Source organism: Bidens hawaiensis, unplaced genomic scaffold (assembly GCF_021521415.1).
Source record: "Bidens hawaiensis isolate Kalapana, Puna unplaced genomic scaffold, B.hawaiensis_p1.1 tig00103431_1, whole genome shotgun sequence".
In the NCBI taxonomy this organism is placed as follows: domain Eukaryota; kingdom Viridiplantae; phylum Streptophyta; class Magnoliopsida; order Asterales; family Asteraceae; genus Bidens; species Bidens hawaiensis.
Genome location: NW_027504735.1, coordinates 2,733 through 17,158, shown reverse-complemented (window position 1 = coordinate 17,158; position 14,426 = coordinate 2,733). Strand labels below are relative to the sequence as shown.

At 38.5% G+C, this 14,426-nt stretch overlaps 2 pseudogenes across 2 annotated transcripts; one reads left to right on the top strand and one right to left on the bottom strand.

The window, feature by feature from the left end:
• Nucleotides 1-1,550: 1,550 nt before the first annotated feature.
• Nucleotides 1,551-3,390, bottom strand: LOC143608182 (high mobility group B protein 1-like; annotated as a pseudogene). Its single transcript, XR_013149160.1, has 8 exons — nt 3,344-3,390; nt 2,723-2,786; nt 2,500-2,619; nt 2,350-2,407; nt 2,228-2,272; nt 2,042-2,121; nt 1,894-1,954; nt 1,551-1,795 (listed from the first exon to the last, which is right to left on the bottom strand). The product of XR_013149160.1 is annotated as a high mobility group B protein 1-like (transcript).
• Nucleotides 3,391-7,315: 3,925 nt separating this feature from the next.
• Nucleotides 7,316-9,508, top strand: LOC143608183 (chlorophyll a-b binding protein CP29.1, chloroplastic-like; annotated as a pseudogene). The gene is made up of 2 exons (XR_013149161.1): nt 7,316-7,998; nt 9,077-9,508. The product of XR_013149161.1 is annotated as a chlorophyll a-b binding protein CP29.1, chloroplastic-like (transcript).
• Nucleotides 9,509-14,426: the final 4,918 nt, after the last annotated feature.

Genomic DNA, 14,426 nt, shown 5'->3' with positions numbered 1-14,426 from the left:
AAATGCACGAAAGGTTTTAAATGAAATGAATCCTTAATATTTTACTCAAGTATTTCATCGATTTATGAGAATGGAATGAATTAATTAAATATGATGTTTGATACGAGGAGAAAGATGAGACAACGAAATACAAATTATAAAACTACTTTGTCTTTAAATAAAGAAAACTAGTTGCATGCAACCCCGTGTTGTCGTAGGAAGTGGTCGGTATCGGTCAAACTCATGTTGTGGTGGAGACACAGTTGGTATCAGTTAAATTTGTGTGCTGCTACAATGGCATGGCTATCCGCGGTTGGTATCGGTTAAATCGGTGTGTTGCAACAGTGATGCGGCATGCGTTGTGGCGGGGGGCTACGTGAACCTGGTCGGTATGGGTTCGATTCGTTACGGTATCGGTTTGTATAATTTTATTAAAAAAAACTTGTGAGGGTTGTTTGTGTTACTTAATGCACTTGAGGGTTATCTTATTATAAAGTTTTATGGTTAATTGTGTAATTAATGGAACTTAATAGTTATCGTATTAAAAATTGTGAGTTTAGTTGTGCAATCATATGAAACTTGTTGGTGCTATACGTAAATATATGTATGAAATAACATTTGTGTATTACATAAAACTATTGGATATAAAAAGTAAATTTGTGTGCCCGGAATTCAAAATTTATACTTTATATATATTATAACTATAATATAATTTATCGAAACAATTTGGAGATGGCGGTGGTGGAGGAGTGGTAGCATTGATAATGGCGAGGGCTATAGTGATGGTGGTAGCGTCGAAAAAGTATAGTGAAAATTGAAAAAAAATGGGAGGGGGGGGGGGGGTTAAAGGGATGTAGATTGATGATCTATTTCATGTCTTGTATAATTGAGACATACTAAACACTACCTAATATAAAGGAACACCATGTGTTTTTAGTACCGACTAAATCTTCTTTTACACACTAAACGATTAAAAATACAATTTACACATACATTACGAACTTTGAAATACTAGTTAATCTAGAGGATACCTAAGTCCCATATCAAGTCCAACACAATTGACCGAGAGATTGTAGCCCACGTATCTCCATTCCAACAACTCCAAAAGTACTTAAACAAGATATACTTCTAGATACTCATTGACCTCTCATCTTCCCTATTGTCTCATACACTTAAATATATGCTTAATCAAATGATATAAAAATTAGAGCGTTATAGGGGTGCGCAAGGCTACAGCCCGTGGACCCTTTCTAACGAGCTTTTCATGGTTTTTATAGCGTCAATGCAAGACAAAGAAAACCAACCGTGACTAGTCCATCTCCTCTACCATGGCAACGATCTAACCATCTAAGTAACCTCTCGATGGATGTCACACAGCATTAGTTATAACTTATAAGGGTTGTCTAGCTTTCGGTTAGAAATATGCTGGCCTATTAGCTAGAAAGTCAAATGAGTCAAAAAGGCATGTGTTTAGTATTTATTTTATCAGTTAACAAGGCAATGTGACATATGAATGTTGAATATAACTTTTAAGACATTAGACAGTTTGAAACAATAATCATGCAACATAATAAAGTGAAAGTTTGATTCAAACTAAATGAAATCATAGGGTACATAAAAGTAAGGAAGGACATTGTGTAAACCTAAGCTACTGCAACTGAATAACAAAGTACAAAGCTCCAAGCATTATGAAGATCAACATTCAAGTATCTGGCAAACATTTCGCCTGAATCAAACACATTTTGTAACATAGGATCTCAATCATCATCCTCGTCATCATCATCCTCATCATTATCATCTTCATCATCACCCCGTCCTGTCATCATAACATGACGTAAATTAGAAAGAATTCCTAACTCTTAATTATTAAATAGCTTCTTGAAAATGAGAAGAAGAAAAAAATTACCTGTCCGCTTTCCTCATCTACCTCGGACTTGGATTTTTCAGATTCTTCATCTTCCTCAGCTACGCTCTCCTGTTATTGTACATAAATTAGATTAGAAGTGATCCGTTTATTTATTGATTGGTCAGTTCAGGTTACGCTAACGAGTGAAATGGCCACCTGTTTCTTGTTGTATGCAGTCATTAGTTTCTCATAATCGGTCTTCCTTTCGCAGCTTTGGCTTCATATGGTGCTTTCTCCTGACAATAGTAAATAAAATAAATTAGCCCCAGATTATCAAGTCTTTGAACCTTGAGGTTATAGGTTCAAAGCTAATAATTTTTTTATATTTTTATCTATACTTACGGCTGCACTCAAAGATTTCCATTTCTCCCCACCAGCTTTCCCGACCTATGTGAACAAAAAACATATTCATAAGATAAAAAACGAAAAACTAAAACCCTGAAAACAGTGTATGAAGTACTTACAGCTGAAACAGCTTTCACATTCGGATTCTCTTTCTTGAATGTCTTCCTGAACTCCTCACTGTGACCATAAGCACACACACCCAATCAGATTCGACATATTATAAACTTATTCAGATTTTACTAAATAAGCCCTTTCCAAATTACACTTACAGGAAGACGAAAAAAGCACTCGGGGGCCTCTTTGGCTTGTTGGGATCTTTCGCTGCTTTCCCGGCCTTAGCCTTGCTTTTGCCGACAGCCTTAGCAGGTGCCTTTCTCTTCCCTACCTTCCTGAAAGATCAAAAGAAAAAAAAGTCGGTTTTCAATAATATCCAAAAGAACAAAGTTTTATCTATCGGTTGATCTAGAGTAAGTAATAAGAAGAGATCTTAGCTTGTCATCAACAGGCTTCAAGGTGTCCTTCTTTGCTGGTCCTTTACCTTTAGCACCCTTCATATCTAGAAAGCCTCGAAAACAAGTTATAGAAACTTTATTAAAATGTATAAGTTAAGCTAAAATAGCATTGAATTTGATGAATGAATGAAAAGCAAATGCATCAATAATTGAATCTGCATCTTTTGACAACCATTGCAATAATAATAATAATAATTTTATTCTTTTTAAAGGAATAAGAATAATTAAACCCACTAGTAAAACAGAATAATGTATATAAATCAATCAATCATAGAGAACATAAGAAAGGTCTTCTAGAAAACAACTACACAAACCATAATAATATGAATATGAACTTAATCTCCAAATTCCAAAAATTCAAATTATCAAAAGTAACAGAATAACAATCAATTCAGCAAATAATAATAATCGAAGTAAGCAATAAGCTAATTAAGGCACATATTGAAGAACAATTAAACACAAATAATAATAACCACCTAATCAGCAAAAATCAAACCAATTCTTAGTGTAATTAATTAAGCTCTAACTATTTAATATGAGGATCAAACTATAACAAAATAATTTATAAAAGAAATAGATCTGAATCTGAAAGCATACATACCTTGAAGCTAGAGGAAAGAAAGAAACAATTGATCTGTGATCGCTGAACACAAGTAGTTAGTAAGAATCAAGGAGACTGACTTTTACAAAGAGTGACCGGACCAGCCAGTTGACTTTATCGAGATTTTTTTCCCAACGGTTCTATGATCAATTGAAATTGTGATTCGAGAATCGGGTTACCGGCTGTAGCCGGTTTCAGACTAAAGTAGAACAAGAGTTAGTGGCATGGGAATCGGGGGTTGTCTCGTTTACCCCCTCGTCTTTCAACAAGGTTGTCGTTTGGGACTAAATTATTAACAATCGCTACTAAGGGTGCAAGCGAGCCGAGCTGCTCGCGAGTCACTTGAGATCGGCTCGTTAAAAAGCTCGATCGAGCCCGAGCCCGCGCTTCACTTATCAAGCTCGAGCCGGTTCGCGAGCCTAAACGAGCATGTCATTCATATAATTTTTTAAAATATAATGTTACGAAAAAGTAAATAAAAATGACTAAATAATAAATGTTACTTTATACATAAAATATTATAATAGAAAAAAATATATAAATGATTATAATTATATAAAAATTTATTGATAAATAGTAAACGAGCCAAGCCCAAGCCCAAGCCGAGCTCGAGCTTTGAAAATATAGTTTGAAACAAGCCGAGCTCGAGCTTGGTATAAGTTAAACGAGCCGAGCTCGAGTCTAGTCGAGCCCGGGCTCGGCTCGTTTGCACCCCTACTCTCTACCGATACCGAAAATCCTTAAAAGTTGGTGTCAATGCTGATAATACTCGGTACGGTACCGATACCGATACCCAAGGCAAGAAATCGAGAGTACTACGACTTTGAAACCTCATAAAGTTGGTATCGAACTGATACCCAGTATCATTTGTTCATCCTTAGTTAAGTATACTATAATGTTATTATGTTTATATCGATGGTTATAATACATATGGTGAAATGTAAACTATAACAAGATAGTTAAGCAGCATCCATGCATGGGTATTAGTTGAATGTGCATAAATTAGTTATGAAGTTGTGTGATGCAGACCGATACAGCACATAAGGCGATTCGTAACGCTCTAAGATTACATGAGAGTATGCGAACAAGCTACATGGGTGATGAGTCTATATGGGATCACACAACTTCAAACATAATAATAAATTAAATAAATCTCAACTTGATAATAAGTATGTCAAAACAAATGCGTATTATTCTGATTTACATATGTACGTTAATAATTGCTAAGCTAAAGTACAAATTAAATATGTGATATTAGTTGTCATATATTTTCCTTAATCAAAGAAAATATACAAATATTTTGAAATCCAATCAATGAATATAATTTATGTAGTAAATGGGCGTACACATGCATATTTTAAAAACAAAAATTATGTAAGGACCACCTGCTATTATTATTATTATTATTATTTTACATTATTTAATGTATAAACACAAACGAGCCATATAATCAAAAAAAAGAAAAAAATTTGTGGTGTGGTGGTGATGCGGGGTGGGGGATTAAAATCTAATATCAATGTTAAAAATGTTGTTATGCAAGTCTTAATAACGTAATTACGATGTATCATTGATGGGTAATTGGGGGCGATGAACTAAATTGATCAAATTATTATGAAATAGTGTTGTATGTCAAAGACTTTCTTATTGACATGTTTAGTGTTGACTTCAGGAAGTCAAGCATTATATCAAAGGACTCGAGCAGGTGAAGGTCGGGTAAATATGAGTAGATTTACAACCGAGACGTGTAAGTGTATGTGCTTATATTATTTGGTTGAAATGAATTTGATTTATTTTGTAATATATTGTGTAATCATTATTATGAATTTGTTCATATGTTGCAAAAGCTAGGGTAAAGTCTCGTTAAGACTAAGGATTCAAAACGGGGTTGTGATCTAAAAGCGAAACCATGTTTTCATCACGGGTACGTGGGAATCTGATTCATAGGCCACAACGGGTGATGTGACCCGAACTTTGAACTCTAATGATCATGTAGCTTGTGCTTGTGTGAAATGCATGAACTAAACTAACAACATTAAAAGAGAGTGTGAAATATGTTGCATATCAGTATAAATATTTATGATGAGTTGCATATTTGGATGTACGTAATGACAAACATGACTGGTAATTGGCGTATGGTACACCCATTGGCATTAATTTGACACTCCAATTTGCAAGAGTATAAAGGGTGCGGTCTTAAGATGGTGCTTGGGACTTGGGATTTTAACATGGGTTTAATAATGTGTAATCTACTTAGTTATTGATATCATTGTATGTCACACATTTTTAGGTAATACGCAAGCTGACAATTGTTTGAAGTCAAAGCCTTATAAGGATGGGTTTCGAAACCAAACTTTTGAAGTCGTTTTGCAAATATGTTTGTTACTTTGTTGAATCATGAATGTATAAACAAACAAAAACATTTCAAACTATTTGTTGAACATCTGTTTCGTTTACAAAAACAAACCACTCGTCAGGATGAAAATAATTGACCGTTATCATAAACAACCATCGGGGAGAGTGAGTGGCTCTTGGATTTAGTTAATTTTATATTTTTATTTTTTAAATTTGATGCTAAATACGGCATCGTCCATGGTTTATCTCACTATATTTGCTTATAACTTATAAGCTAATAAGGCCAAACCCAATACAAAGTGCAAAGTGCATGCATTATTTGAGATGTGAGAGGGAAAGAGAGAAAATGACGAAAAAGAATTGAAATGAAAGGAAAGATAATAATATATAGTAGATGTTGTGAAATGTATTTTACATGTTTTGCATTGGTGGTGTAACTAAATTTATTCTTTCGTTTTAATTGCATGGGCCTCTTTCTTAGAGCATGCACCCGTTTCATCCCGCCCTATTGGACCTTGCATAATACAGAATAAGTTCATAAATTAATTCTGTAACATTACATATTTTCTTTGGATCCTGGCTTTGATGGTAAGGTAGTTATATATAAAAATATCACGTACTCTCAAAAAATCTATTAAACATAAAACCATTGAAGTAGATTTTAGCAAAAAATCTTGAACATTTCACACACTAAAATCATTCAAACCTTAAGTTAGTTATACTTTTTATTTGTATTTTAAGACCATGCATAGTCAAAACTATGCACACCTAGCCATTTTACATCATGTGACGTCTGGTCAGCTTTTAGACATTTTACAAAAAAATAGGTGTAGTAGAAAAATGCCCCTCAAAACGTCTCTCTATCCTCCCCCTCTCTACCTCTCTCTCACAAGACCCTCAACATCCGTGCCTTCCTAGCGTAGTGTAGAAAACGCTTTGCCAAAACGCCAACCCCAAAACGCAAGGGGGTGGGGGTGGGGGTGTTCCCGGCGTTTTGAAGCCATAACTCACTACTAGAAAATAGGTAGTTTTGCTACAAAAATTTTCAACAATTTTCCCACAACTTAAAATTTTCAAGAAATTTTCCACAACTTTTCGTCAATAATCAAAAGCAAAAAAAGTCTTAAAATTTTACACGAGTTTCCAACAACATAGCGGCGTCAAGCAGTGTTGTCACAATTTCATCGAAAACATAAATCCATTTCCGACAATTAGTTTAATCATATATTAAATAATAACCTTCAGAATAAAAAAAATCAACATACAAATAACATAACACCCTTTTGTTGCAAAACAGTCGGAACGCTGGTAATTTTGCTACGAATTTGCTACAATATTGAAATGTATCATAAAAACCAAACTTTTGTGACAAAATTGTGGTAAAAGTGACAAAGTTTGCTACAAGTTTCTCACGACCGTATATTAATTATTGCAAATTAAAACCTAATAATAATGAAACCACATTTTTTGTATTTTTGTGACAAAACGGAAAGAACGCTATTCACAACCAGATAAGCCCGATATTGAAATGAATCATATATTAAGTACTTAGTGCCACCACGGCCCACGGATGGTCTAACTTATTGTGTAAGAACGTAGCCACAAACAAAAAGTCCACGTCCTCACCGAAACACACCACTAGATATGGTCTATTCACAACCAGATAAGCCCTAGATAAGGCCATACAGTCTCTCACCCGTCAGATGGATTCACTCTCTTCATCCAACGCCTCTAATCCCCTCACTTATCTCATCAATTCACACCCATCAAACCCTATACACCACACACCATCACACTCTCTCTCCAACATTATACTATCACACACACAATGGCATCAACCACCACCTCCTCCTCCTTCATCGGCACCCCGGACCTACATTCCAACTCCGGACGAGTCTCAGCTCGTTTCGCCTTCGGAAAACCCAAACCCACCCCTAAAAAGGTTTCCAAAACCCTTACAACAACAGTCCCTTATGGTACCCCGGGGCCACAGCCCCGGACTACCTGGACGGGAGTCTCGTTGGAGACTACGGGTTTGACCCCTTCAGGTTGGGCAAACCCGCGGAGTACTTCTGGACTCGTTGGACCAGAACCTGGCGAAGAATGTGGCTGGGGACGTGATTGGGACTCGGTTCGAGAGTGCGGACGTGAAGTCGACTCCGTTCCAGCCGTACAGTGAGGTGTTTGGGCTGCAGAGGTTTAGGGAGTGTGAGCTTATTCATGGACGCTGGGCGATGTTGGCTACGCTTGGTGCTCTTACTGTCGAGTCTGTCACCGGTGTTACATGGCAAGATGCCGGAAAGGTATACATATACATATATATATGTTACATGTTGCATGAGCCTTAACATGCATTACAAATACGTATTCCATTCATTTGCGTTGATACAATTATGTGTCTATATTACACACAACAAAGTTAGACGAAAAATAAATGTAAATAAATAATTAATTTTTTTTTATGAATTATCCGTCCGTATTTTCACAGTTTTATACTTTTTTGCATACAAATACGTATATTTATATACATAAAAAGCTATTAAATTATTTTTTTGTATATCATATCATGTATAGTATGCATAGTGGTGAAGCTTGGACATACACGTGGACTCAATATGTATAAAAAAATTCATAAACTAGTGGGGGCAGGCTCAAATTTCGGTCGGAAACGGGTAAATTTACACTACGTATACAAACTTTCAGCCGAAAAAAGGATAAATTTACCCTACGGAACGAAAAACAAAGGGGTCTGGGCTCAAAATTTCGGTCGGAAACGAGTAAATTTACATTATGTAAAAAAATTTTCGGCCGAAAAATGATACATTTACACCACCGATCAAAAAATCGGAGAGGGGCGGGGGGACTCTGCCAATGAGTATGCATGGACGGAACTTTTAAAAGGGTGAGGAGTTGTTCGTGCCCCTCCTCTTTTTGGGCTTATAACTTCTAAATATAGTCCATATATTTCTAATAATATTTTTGATAGCCCAAATCAAACCAAGTAAAAGAAAATGATTAATTTTTTTAACATTTAAAATCTTTATATGATGAAAAATATTTTTTTTATATATTTTTTTTATGTAAGAATTTAATATTGATTTCTAATATTTTGGTCCCACCTATTTAAAAGTTCTAAGTTCCACCACTGATAGTATGAGTAATATATTACTCGTTATAAATTAATATGTACGTTGTATACACAAAACAAAAATTGTTAGTTTTTCTTAAGAACCGAATATGGGCCATGTAATAGCGCGTTACGCGGTTCTCTTAGTTATAAGTTCTCAAATATTAATTATTGCTTCTTAAACGAACCTCCTATACATATATATAATTAATTTATAAATAAATTGATGTGTTTTTTGATATTTTTGTTCATAGGTGGAACTAATTGACGGATCATCATACCTTGGCCAACCACTTCCATTCTCAATCACCACTTTGATCTGGATCGAGGTTTTGATCATCGGGTACATCGAATTTCAAAGGAATGCGGAACTTGAACCCGAAAAAAGGTTGTACCCAGGTGGTCCATTTGATCCATTAAACTTGGCTAGAGACCCTGAGAAGAAAGCCACGCTTCAATTGGCGGAGATCAAGCATGCCCGTCTCGCCATGGTGGCTTTCCTTGGGTTCGCAGTCCAAGCAGCGGCCACAGGAAAGGGGCCACTCAACAACTGGGTTACACACTTGAGTGATCCACTTCACACCACCATCCTTGACACATTCGGCTTCTTCTCTTGAACACATGTTTCTGGCCATTTATTTATATGTATTTACTTGTAAAGTTTGTAACTTTTGACAAATTAAGCGGAACAATATGATGCTTTTATTGTCACTCGTGTGCATGCTTAACTTGGTTTAATAAATCATCATATGAGAGATGATATTCTCACACATTAGAAGATTCATAGAAACATACAATATGAATGAGCATATATAATCTTACCAAGATGAAAGCTTAAGTTTTTTTAGGCACTTGAATAGTTGAATGGATTTAGATGGAAGATTTTCTGCTGATTTTAAAGCTTGATTCTTAAAATAATTTTTGAGTTGATCATATCTCTTTCTCACATCACAAACATACACACACATAAAAGGTTTTTAAGGTTTTGAGTATTGTAAAGAACACATTTGAGGTTTTATTTGAATGTCGACATTCGGTTCTTTAAAGCTTTTGATTTAACCACTGAGTTTTTAAGCCATTTGATTTCTTCTATTCCAGCATCGACACATTTTTTACGAAGGCATTGGAATTATTTCACACCTTAATTTTTTTAGTCATGATTTATTTTGAATTTACACGAACTTTTACTAATAACCATAGGCAGACCTAGTGCTTTGTATGGGTCGGCCGCCATATGAATTTTTTTTAACAATTATATATGTTAAAATCCAGACCGGCACCATGAAATTTTGACACAGGCACCGCTACAATTTCACGAATGAGTGAGCGACCCTAAGAAATTTCGAGACGGACCCCTAATAAAATAATTTACATATTTACAAATATAAATTTAATATAAATAGTTTATCCCAGTTGTTTTTTTTTTTTTTTTAAAGAAACATAGATATTACATCAATATAGCAGGTAGGCGGGCAACAAGCTGCGCCGCCACCCCTTTCTGAATTGCAAACCCTAACCTGCTAAAGACATACCCCTGCCCCTTTGGAGTCGACACATTGCTATGCACAACCTGTTGGACCCTGGTTAGGAAACGGATAGCTTCCGGTGCCAAGGAGTAAAATCCATTTCTTGGCGGTAGAACTTCTCCTGTCATCAGTTTCCTGATCTCACTGAAACCCCCAAAATCTAACTTAAATTACCTTTTTTCTGTCATGCACACCAACTGTTCGACCTTTTGCCTCAACCAAACTTCTTGATTTTCCACTCTTGTTCTTTCTATTTTCCTTTTGGGTGCTTAAGGGGGTATTTTGAGTTGTAGTTCTACCCATTTTGCTTTGTTTTGGAGTTATACCTTCCTCCTCTTATGCCTTAGCGGTCGTTGTGGGGTGCTAGATGGGGGGGGGTGAGCAACCCGTAGTTGCTCCCCTCCTTCGAGTGTGAGGGGTTTGGTCTTTGTTTCTTGCTCTAACTCATCTCGAGTCGGGGTCTTTAGGGGTCCGGTGTCTTTTGTGATTTGTTTGTTTTCTGTTCTCGTGTGTACATGGCTACCATAAAAAGAATTCGAAACGTAAATACTGGAGGGCTTGGTCCTAGCTCCACTTACGGTTTAAGGCCATGCCCCTTTAAGCATTTCCACGAGTGTAAGGATGGTAGACCTGGGTCCTCGGGGTTTTTCCGCCTACTTGAGCACATGCAAAGTACCCATTTCAAAACGGATACTCGGAAGAACCTTTTAAAAGACGCTATCTCTAAGGATTTGGACCTTTTTATAGATGTTGGGGAAGCCCTTTGGGCGGGGGATAAATGGTTATGTGGGAGGTGCATGACGTTGCATGCCCTTAGCAGGGGGTGCAAGCATGCTGATGGTGTCTATTCTTTTTCTGTGGATTCTGGAGATGCTGGAGAATTCATCGTTGGGATCCTGAAACCAAATCGTGTGTCTGTGGATAGGGACCCAGGTCCATCTGTAGGAGTGGTTGGGGATGTATCCCTTTTGGAACGGGTTTTCTCCCTTCCCATTCAAACGGTTAAGAGCATCCCCCCAAGTTGTCGTTTGGCGTTTGCTCAGACTTTGGCATGCGCATTACGCAAGGTAGTGGATTCACCGGGCTCGATTGAGAATTGGGTCAAATTACTATTGTTGCCGCGTTGTACTTTAAGGGTGGTGAAACCTTCCACTAGGCAGGAACGCAGGTCAGGGAATCGAAAGTCTTTGCAATGTAGTAGCATTCAGCAAGCACTTGCGGTGTGGAAAGATGGATTTGGTTTTGCTGACTTGGTTCTTTCTCTCTTTGATAACGTGGGGGGGGGCACTTTTTCTAAAAGAGAGGTGGGAGGGGAGGAGGGTTCTGAAAACAGCCTCAATATTAAACAATGTCTCAGGAAAGTCAGAGATGGTCATTTCACAGTTGCAGTCAAGGTATTATGCTCAAGTGGGGTTGCCCCTCTTGGAGATTCAACCATGAAAGCCCTCATTGATAAACACCCAGTGGTGCCGCCTCCGTCCTTGCCTTCTAGCTCTGTCGCCCTGCCTACTCTCTCTGTGGATGGGGACCGTGTGCTTAGATGTATCCGATCATTTCCTAAAGGGACCTCATGCGGGAGAGACGGGATGCGGGCGCAACACTTGTTGGACGCTCTTAGTGGTGAGGGATTAGTGACTTCCATGGGTCTGCTCTCAACCATCACTGGAGTCGTCAACTTATGGATAGGAGATCTGTGCCCCAAGGTGCTCGCTGAGTTTATTGCTTCGGGCCCCCTTACCCCTTTATTAAAGCCGGATAATGGAATTCGGCCCATTGCTGTGGGGGCTATCTGGCGTAGGTTGGTTTCTAAAGTGACTATGAAGATGGTTGGGAAGGAAATGACTCGGTATTTAGGGGACTTTCAGTTTGGGGTGGGGACCCCTAATGGGGCAGAGGCGGTGCTTCACAGCGCGAACCGGTTTCTTAACTCCTTTCACGCGGACGGCTCTTTAGCTATGCTTACCGTGGACTTCTCCAACGCCTTCAATATGGTCGACCGCACAGCCCTTCTCCGGGAGGTTCATCATCATTGCCCGTCTATCTATCTATGGGTCCAGTTCCTTTATGCCCAACCGGCTAGGTTGTATGTTGGTGATGACTGTATAGGGGCTACTACTGAGGTTCAGCAGGGAGACCCCCTTGGGCCCCTCCTCTTTGCCTTAGCATTACACCCTCTTGTTCTCCGGGTACAAAATGACTGTAACCTCTCATTTCATGCTTGGTACTTGGATGATGGGACTATTATTGGTGGTGCCAACGAAGTCGCTAAAGCCCTAGACATTATCAACTCGGAAGGGCCATCATTGGGGCTGCAACTTAATATTAAGAAAACCGAGGTTTTTTGGCCAGCGTGTAATGGGGTGAAAGTCAAAGATGGGCTCTTCCCTAGTAGGATTGGTAGACCAGAGAGAGGGGTAAAGCTCCTTGGAGGGGCTGTTAGTCGAGATCCCTACTTTATTAAGGAGTTGGCGAGGCGGAGAGCATATCGTGCGGTTGATCTTATGAAACTCTTACCTTGCCTTAGGGATCCCCAGAGCGAACTCCTCCTGCTTAGGTCTTGCATGGGGGTTGCTAAGTTGCTTTTTGGGTTACGAACATGCCACCCCCATTTGATGGATGATGCGGTATCCTGTTTTGATAAGGGGCTACGAGAAGCCATCGAAGACATAGTTGTATGTGGAGGCCCGTTCTTTGGTGATCTTCAGTAGCGACTTGCATCTTTACCGATGCGCTTAGGGGGTTTAGGCCTTCTTTCGGCTCATGATGTTGGGGTTTACGCTTTTGTAGCGTCGAGGGCTCAATCTTGGAAGCTACAGAATCACATCTTAAGTAGGGATGGCAACGGGGCGGTTTCGGGGCGGGGAATGCCAATCCCATACCCGCCCCGGTTTATAAAACTCATTACCAAAACCGTCTAAAAACCCGCGGGGACTAAACGGGGAATCCCCATCGGGGATTCGGGGAAAACCGCGGGTATTCGGGGAACCCGTCTAGCATAAATGGTTTTTAAACGGGCTAAATTCCCCGTGGGGATCCCCATTTAACCGTCGGGTTCACCGTTTAAAACCCGATTGTAAGAAAATGATACAAAATTACAATACAATATTAATACACAAAAAGTTCAATATCCAAACACATTACACATACAAAAGACATTATTAATACATAAAAATGTTTATTTCTCCCATCACAACGGAAATTAACTTCATGATTGATCCTTCTTACACGTCCATACCGCACCCATTCAACCATTCAAACACTTGTCACGCCGGATTGCTATGATAATCAAACATTAACATATTAATTGGAAACTATATAAGAATCAATGTTAAACCATATTAAAATGTAAACGATAAACCATATATATATGTATTACCTCTTGTAGATACAAATCAGTTTCTTTTATCCAAACTTTCTCTTGTAGATACAAATCAAGCTCCGTTGTGACACCTAATATATAAATAAAGTTAATACAATTAATGAATAAAGTTAAATTAATGTAAATAATAAGTCATACCCGAATATAAAATTATATTTAATAAATAATATATTATATATAAATATAAAAATTATATTTAATTAAACGGGTTTTAAACGGGTATACGGGGCGGGTACAGGCTATACCATACCCGCCCCGAACCCGATTAACTTAAACGGGGAAAACCCGAACCCGGACCCGTCCCCGATTAAGTGTCCCCGAACCCGCCCCGTTCGGGGCGGGTTTCGATTTTCCCCATCGGGTTTGGGTTTTTTTGCCATCCCTAATCTTAAGGAATAGCGGGGTTGTCGACCTGGACTCAGACTACGTGCAGGCCCTGGAATGCCTAAATGGCGCTCTCCCAGACTTTGACATTGGCGGTTTCTCTAATATGGACACCGCCCCACCAAAGCCTCAAAAAACTTTGGCGAATGCCCTTTTTGGCAAAATCGCTCTGAGCCTGGGAGAAGTTTTTGGATTGTCCCCCCGACAGAAGGCGGTTATTGAATGCTTACAAGGTCCTCATGCCCAAGATTTTCTGACCGTTATCCCGATTGATGGCTTGGGCCAAAGCATGTCTGCGGTCGAGTATAGGGTCAT